This window comes from Elephantulus edwardii, unplaced genomic scaffold (genome assembly GCF_000299155.1).
Source record: "Elephantulus edwardii isolate Elephantulus edwardi_28Jun2011 unplaced genomic scaffold, EleEdw1.0 scaffold00209, whole genome shotgun sequence".
NCBI classification, from domain to species: Eukaryota; Metazoa; Chordata; class Mammalia; order Macroscelidea; family Macroscelididae; genus Elephantulus; species Elephantulus edwardii.
Window position 1 is genome coordinate 3,217,371 of NW_006399959.1, and position 7,800 is coordinate 3,225,170.

The following is a 7,800-nucleotide window of genomic DNA, read 5'->3' on the forward strand; positions in this document are numbered from 1 at the left end:
GAAAAACACTGCTTTGTACATATTCACTCAAACCACAATGAAACGGGGAAAATACTATTTATACGACAATATGAAATACTTTAGGTATAAATCTGGAAAAAGATGTAAAGCCTGTACACCATTAAGAGAGAGGGATGAGGGCAGACAGAGAAGGGTCTAGAGAAAAATTTAAAAAAACAAAAACTACTTATAACCCTTCAGCAAAAACATCTTCCCTTCTTCCTCTCATCTATGCCATCTCTAGATTCAAAACAAAAGAAAAAGAAACATTTTTTTCAAATCCACTTGGTTTTCCTTTCAACTATCCCTGCACAAATTATTTTATGATATTGATTAAAATCCTCACAATGTAATCTTTTTCTTTCCACTTCTTGCAATTCTCATTTCTGTGAACCCTTCCATTCCAGTCCCTTCCTGCCAGCTTAGCTTTCTCCCCGGACAAATACTGCCTTTTTTATTTTATGGGAGAGAGAAAAGGGGACATCTAATAATATTTTCCTTTTATGCTTTTTCTTACATGAGTTAGACCTCCCCTGGAGATGACTTTTGCAGAGTCCTTACAATGTTGTTTTAAAACCCTCCTTTGGTGTTCCATGGTTCTCCCTTCCATGGTTCTGTACTAGTGGGGAAGGTTGTAAACATCTCTACCAATCTGCCAAGGACTCTCACCATCATCATCACCTCAGCCTTTCTCCTGAAGGGCCAATGCTTTTACAGGCTATTTGGATATACTTCCCATCTCTCTCCTCCCCTCATCTTCCTTTCTCTTACCCTTTTTATCCCTAGATTCTCCAGTATTAAAAATAAAAAAAAACTGTTTATGGAAATATACCTTTGGCTTCTGTGTTTCCCTTCAACTGTCTGCTGTCCCTGGCCCTTAGTCCAGGTAGAAATAGGCTGTGTACCTGCTGGCTGTTCCCTCTGCTTGTGAGCTGGAGGGGCAGGTGCTTAATGCTTGGGCAGGTCCCCGTCTTCTGAGGAGTGCTGGTTGTCCTTGTGAAGTTTCACTCTGGATGATTCTACTGAACCCAAGAGGGTCTCCCCCCGTCACAGGCAATTAGCACAGAGTACCAGCCTGGCCAGAACACAGGAAAGATGCTGTCCCTGAAGAACAGACTCAGTCTCACACCAAACTCCCTCCTCAAATCCAGATTACTAATTGAAGTAATAATAATAACAACAGCTGCATTAATGAAAGATGCTTACCAATTATATGGTACTTTCAATTGCTACATGTGCGTGTGAAATCTGGACAATGAATAAGGGCAGGTGAAGGAGAATTGATGCCTTTGTATGGCAGTGTTGGTGGAGAGTATTGAATGTACAGTGGACTGCCAAAATAACAAATAGGTCTATCGTGGATGATGTAAAGCTAGAGTGTTCCTCAGAAGTAACTGTGCTAGGCTTTTATTTCTCTTACTTTGGGAACGTTATCAAGAGAGGCCAGTCCCTGGAGAAGGACAGCAGACCTGAGAAAGTTCCTATTCTAAAAGAGATTTCTGTGAAGAGTGGCCAGTGAGATAGATCTACACAGTGACTCCAACAGCATGCTTAAACACATTGTGAGGATGGCACAGGTGCGGGTAGGGTTTCATTCTGTTGTGCTACAAGTATAATAGGGGTCTGAGTTGGAACCAATTTGATGGTACTTAAAAACAACATGATTTTTGAAGTGCTCACCCATTATCTTAGCTCTTTGTACTTTATGTGGAACACTTTACAGGGTACATTATGTGGGACATGGGGCAGCTGCTGCGATCCTCAGTTGGTGGGTGAGTAAAGAAAATAAGTGGTTATAGGACAGTGATGGAAAGTGAAGGCCGCACTTGGAAGGTGCTAACAGTGGGCATAAGCATGCAAAAATTGTGAAAGGTGCTGGATTGGGAGGTGTCACCCTGAGGGCACCAACCAGCAACAACAACGTTCTTGCCCATCTGAGCAGGATCCCCAGTAGTGTCGCTAATAGACTGCCTGTTTGAAGCCACCATTCTCTCTGCAGATAAAAGATGTCACGCTCTGTTCCCCTAAAGATCCGCAGCCTTGCAAACCTTGTGGGGTGGGTCTCCCAGGGTCACTGTGAGTCAGAATGGACTCAGTGGCTGTAGGTTTGGGCTTTTGTTGCTGTCTTAGGAAAGGTGTTCACTCAAGAAGTAGTCACAGCACCCAAAATGGGACAACTGCTTTGGAAGACACCCTGGAAGTTTCTTTGCAAAGCTGAGCACAGACTCACCATTGTTGTTAGATGTCAAACTATGCAGGAATGTGAGCAAGCAATCAATCCTAGATAGTTCACAAATGAGTCAAGGAATTATGTCCATACAAGAACCTTCACAGAGATGTTGATAGCGACTGAATTAATAATTGCCTCAAGTGAGAAGCTGTGAAAATGAAAACAAACCCCACTGTCATAGAGTTAGTTGCAACTCTAGTAGACCTGCCTCCCTCTTCCCCTATAGAGTTTCCAAGGCTGTGAATCCTTATGGAAGTGAACAGTTCTTCTATGAGCAGCCAACATTTCAGTTAACAGTTAAGCGCTTGACCACTGTAGCACAGGCCTCCTTGGCAGCCACCAAGGTATCCACAAAAAATCTGAATGCATAAGCAAACCGATGCACATCCATACAACAGTGATTACTAAGTATAACAAAAGTGAGCTACGAAGGAGTGAAAAGACAGGAGGGAAACTTAAATGCATAATGTGAAGACACTCTTGTGGCATAGTGTGTAAAATATAAGACTGTTAACTGAAAGTTTGGCAGTTTGAGTCCATCAGCTGTTTCAAGGGAGAAAGATGGGCAGTTTCTTCCTGGAAATATTTACATCTTTGGAAACCCAACCTGAAAGAGGCTCTCTACATCAGACTTGACTTGAGAGCAGTGAGCTTTTGTTTATTTTGCGTAAAAGAAACTGGTCTGAAAAAACTACACACTGTATGGTTCCAATTACATGATATTCTGGAAAAGGTAAAACCGTAGAGATTTTTAAAGGATCAGTGGCCTCCAAGGATGTAGAGTGTTGGGGAGGGGGAAGGATGACTAGGGAGACCTTAGAACATTTTAAGAGAAGTGAAACTATTCTGCATGTTATTGTAATTGGCATTACAGTATCTGTAATAACATTTACAGGGTCATTAACATTTGTCAAAATGCATAGAAATATGCAACACAAGGAGTGAACCCTGATGGAAATAGTGAGCTTTAGTTAATAACAATGTATAAATTGGTTCATTAATGACTGTGACAGTGCATTGTAATTTGTTACAAGATACATTGTAACAAATATATCACAAGAACAAAACAGAGTTAATTACAGGAGAAACTACAGAGAAGAGGGAACATGTGGGGAAAGCTGTATTTTTGCAACCATTTTTATACAAACCTAAAAGCTTTCTAATCTATTGTTGACATTGAGTCAGCTATGATAACAAATCTATGAACAACAGATAATAATCTTGCCCTATCATGAGCAATCCTCATGATCACTAATAGTCTCAAGACTGTTGTTACATTTACTGTAACAATCTGTCTAGTTGAAGCCTTCCTTTCTTTCTCTGATCTCCTTCTTTTCCAACATGATGTCTTCTACCAAGTACAGAATTCTCTGACAACATGCCCAAAGTATGAGTGACAAAATTTTAACATCCTTGTCTCTAAGGAGCACCCTGGTTGTGCTTTCTCCAAAATGGGTTTGTTCTTTTTGGCAGTCCAGGGGATATTCAGCATTGTTCTTCAACACCACAATTCAAAGGCATTGGTTATTCTATAATTCTTACTCATTTGTTCAACTTTCAGATGCACCAAAAGTAATGGAGAAGACTATGGCTTGGGTCAGACACACTGTAGTCTTTAAACTGACATCATTGTTCCTCAGCACCTTGAAGAGGTCTTTGACAACAGATTTTCACAATGCAACACATCTTCCCATCTTTCAATTTGTTGATTGCTGCTACCCTGGGTGTTGATTTTGGATGCTAATAAATGAAATCGCTGACAACTTCAGTATTTTCCTCCATCTGTCATGATGTTGTTTACTAGCCAAATGATGATTTTTGTTTTCCTGATGTTGAGATGTAATCCATATTGAAGGCTATAATCCTTGATCTTCTGCAGCAATTATTTCAAGTCCTCTTCGCTTTCAGCAAATAAGGTTGATTCATTTGTGTAGTACAGGTTGTTGTTGAGTCTTCCTACAATCCTGATATCACATTCTTCTTCATAAAGTTTGGCTTCTTGAGTGATTTGTTCAGCAAACAGATTGAATAAACAAGGCAAAGGGATATAGTTCTGATACACATATTTCCTAATTTTAAACCGTGCAGTGTTGCTTTTTTCCACTCAGACAACTACTTCTCAGTCTATGTGTAGGTTTCACATGACAACAATTAAATGTTCTTGGATTTGCATCCTTCTCAGTGTTAGTGATGATTTGTTATGATTCACAGAATGAAATGCTTTTTCATAGTCAATAAAACACAAATAAACATCTTTCTGTTATTCTTTACTTTTAGCCAAAGATTCACTTGACATCAGCAATGAATCCCTTGTGCCGCAGCCTCTTTTAAATCAATTTGAGTTTCTGGCAGTTTCCTGTCAGTGTGCTATTTCAGTGAGTTGAGGGGATAAAGGAAAAATAGCCCACACTATCTTCTTAATAACTTTTGTGTGGGTTGGTTTAAGGTTGGTTTTTTAAAATTTTTCACTGAGTGTCATATTTTATTAGACAGAGTTCTCCCTTTAGGTGACAAAGGACTGTTGCAGAGGGGAAGGGTGCCAGGCCAAAGGGTGCCAGGCCACCTCAGCCAGGAATGCAGATGATACCTTTTGACGGTACTTCTTTAACCACTCATGTTTGAACTCCTTGTAAGAAAAACAGGAGCTGAACACCATGCAAGCTGTTAGCACCATGGAAAGCCTGTGATGCCCCCCTTTTTCATTCAACACATTTGTCGTACCAGTGGTAGCCTGCATACAGAAGAGATGGTCACCCCATGTGCATGCTCCACAGTGTGAGGTCAGGGTGGGCCCAAAGGCAGCACAAAAGCTCTCAGCAGAGCCCGAACCCTCACTAGTAAGGGGAGACCCGCCTTGTCATGCCCCTGATTATCTGACCTTGATTGTGGAGGTTTTGATGCTGCCTGACTCCAAGCCCAACCCCAACCCTAATTCTGAAGCCAACTCAGGCCCCTCTGGGAGGAGAGAGGCAAAATTCTCCTTCCTCCCCAGGCTTGTTTAGGGGACAACCATGAGGCTTTTACTCCCCAAATTAGTTTATGGCAAGAAGAGGCCTTGAAACCTAGAGATCTGCTTCTGTCTGGGGGGCCTTCCTGCAGCTCTGACCTTGGAGTGAGGTCCCACCTCAGTATCCAGCTGGTCCATGAGCTTCCTCTCTTTCAGTGGCACAGTGGAGGCCACCTTGGAGTCCTGGGTGTTCCAGCTAAAGGGGCTTTTGAAATGATATTTTGGATATGTTGGGGTAAAGAAAATGAACTTAAGATTCAGAAAAGAAACAGACCAAAGCTGGGTGCCATGTCCCAGATGCTAGTGGGGTTCAGTGGGGAGCAAGAGTGCCCAGGTTCTGCCACATTGGTTCTCATTCCATGAACTCTTCTCCAGAAAGCCCCCTTTAAACATAGCCTCTGCTACTGATTGATATTGTGTCTCAGCCACAGTACCCAGCCTTGGACAATCACAGTCACATCAGGAATGCCATGGGCATGGTTCCAGACTGCTGCAATAAATTGAATATTGTAATAAATATTCCAAGAAAGTTTTGTTTTCCGGGGAGCTCTGGTGGCCTAGTGGCAAGAAGCTGCACTGCAATCCCAGGGGCACACAGTTCAAATCCACCAGATGCTCTACTGGGGAAGGAGGGACAATCTCCTCCTGTACCAGTCAGATCTGATTTGACGGTACACACAAATAATAAATAAAAGAAAGTTTTGTTATCCCATAGTATGCTCAAATTACCATTACACTCTGAACTGTGATGCTAGGGAAATGATTGTACTGTCAAAACAACAAACAAAAGCAAGAAAACCTAACACCCTCTAAAAAACCTGAAATTATAAAAATTAGGGCAGAAATAAATGAAATAGAAAACAGAAAAACAATTAAAACCATCAACAAAACTAAAAGTTGGTTCTTTGAAAAGGTCAATAAAATCAACAAACCACTAGCAAAACTAACAAAGGAAAAGACACAAATAATCTGAATAAAAGATAAAATGGGCAATATCACAACAGAACCAAATAAAATAAAAATGGAATATTATGAAAAACTATACTCAAACAAATATGAAAACCTAGAGAAAATGGACAAATACTTAGAAATTTGCAATCTACCTAAACTGACACCAACCGAAATTGAACACCTACCTGAACAGACCCATTACAGAAGAAGAAATTGAAAAGGTAATAAAACAACTTCCAGCCAAAAAAAGTCCTGGACCAAATGGCTTTACAAGTAAATTTTATCAAACATTCAGAGAAGAACTGTCACCAATTCTACATAAACTATTTCAGAAAATAGAAAAAGATGGAATTCTCCTAGACTCATTCTATGAAGCAAACATATACTTGATACCAAAGCCAGGAAAGGAGACCACCAAAATATAAAACCGTAGGCCAGTATCTCTTATGCAAAAATCCTGAATAAAATATTGGCCAATAGAATAAAAATATATCAAAAAAATAATTCACCATGACCAAGTAGGATTCATAACAGGTATGCAAGGATGGTTCAACATAAGAAAAACAAGCAGTGTAATTCGTCACATTAACACAGCAAAGAACAAGAACCACATGATCCTATCAATTGATGCAGAAAAGGTCTTTGACAAAATCCAACACCCTTTCCTGATTAAAACACTCAGCAAAATAGGAGTAGAGGGGAATATGATTTGGCTAGTATCACTTCAATTTAAAAGTCTCTAAGTACAACTTCAAGGTACAAGTATTAAGGATGGCTTCTTTTCTTAGAAAGTTCTGAGAAAAAGTCCTTTATCTTGAACTTCAACTCCAGGATTGACTTCTTGTGGCTTAATACTTCTTCTCTTCCACTTGTAGTCAGGTGCTGATGCAAGAGGATCATTTCCCAGGAGAGAGCAATGTGTCCTCTAGGACTGGTGCATAATTTTTGTCTGGGAGCAAATCTGCCCAATGGTGAGAATTTTTGTTTTCTTGATGTTGAGCTTCAGTCCATAGTGAAGGCTGCAGTCCTTGACCTCTTGCAGCAAGCACTTCAGGTCCTCAGTTTCAGCAAGCAAAGTTGTGTCATCTTCATAATGTAGGCTGTTAATGAGTCTTCCTCATAAAATCCAGCCTCTCAAATTATCTGTTCCACATATAGAATTAAAAGATTTGGAGACAAGACACATCCCTGATGCACTCCCTTCCTAATTTTGAATGGTGCAGTGTTTTCTTGTTCTGTTCTGACAACTGCTTCCTGGTCTAAGTATAGGTTTCACATGAGCACAATCAAGTGTTCTGGGATTCCCATTCTTCTCAAATTTAGCCACAGTTTGTTGTGATCTACACAAATACCTCTGCATAATCAATGAAGCACAGATAAACATTCCTCTAGTACTCTTTGCTTTCAGCCAAGATCTATCTGATATTGGTGATAATGTGTCTAGTACCACAGCCTCTTCTAAACCCAGCTTGTATTTCTGTTGGTGTTCTACTAGTTGTATTCAAGGGTGCTCTGTCTACAACCAGGAGAAGATAAAATAGATGAATGGGACCTTCTAAGAATCAAATCCCTAAGCACATCCAAAAACTTCTCCAACAGGGTAAAAAGGGAA

The 7,800-nt window shown here is 40.4% G+C and overlaps 1 pseudogene; it reads left to right on the forward strand.

Moving 5' to 3' along the window:
* The first annotated feature begins 1,740 nt into the window (after positions 1–1,740).
* The window catches only part of LOC102869261, a 26,015-nt pseudogene continuing 19,955 nt past the window's right edge, over positions 1,741–7,800 (forward strand).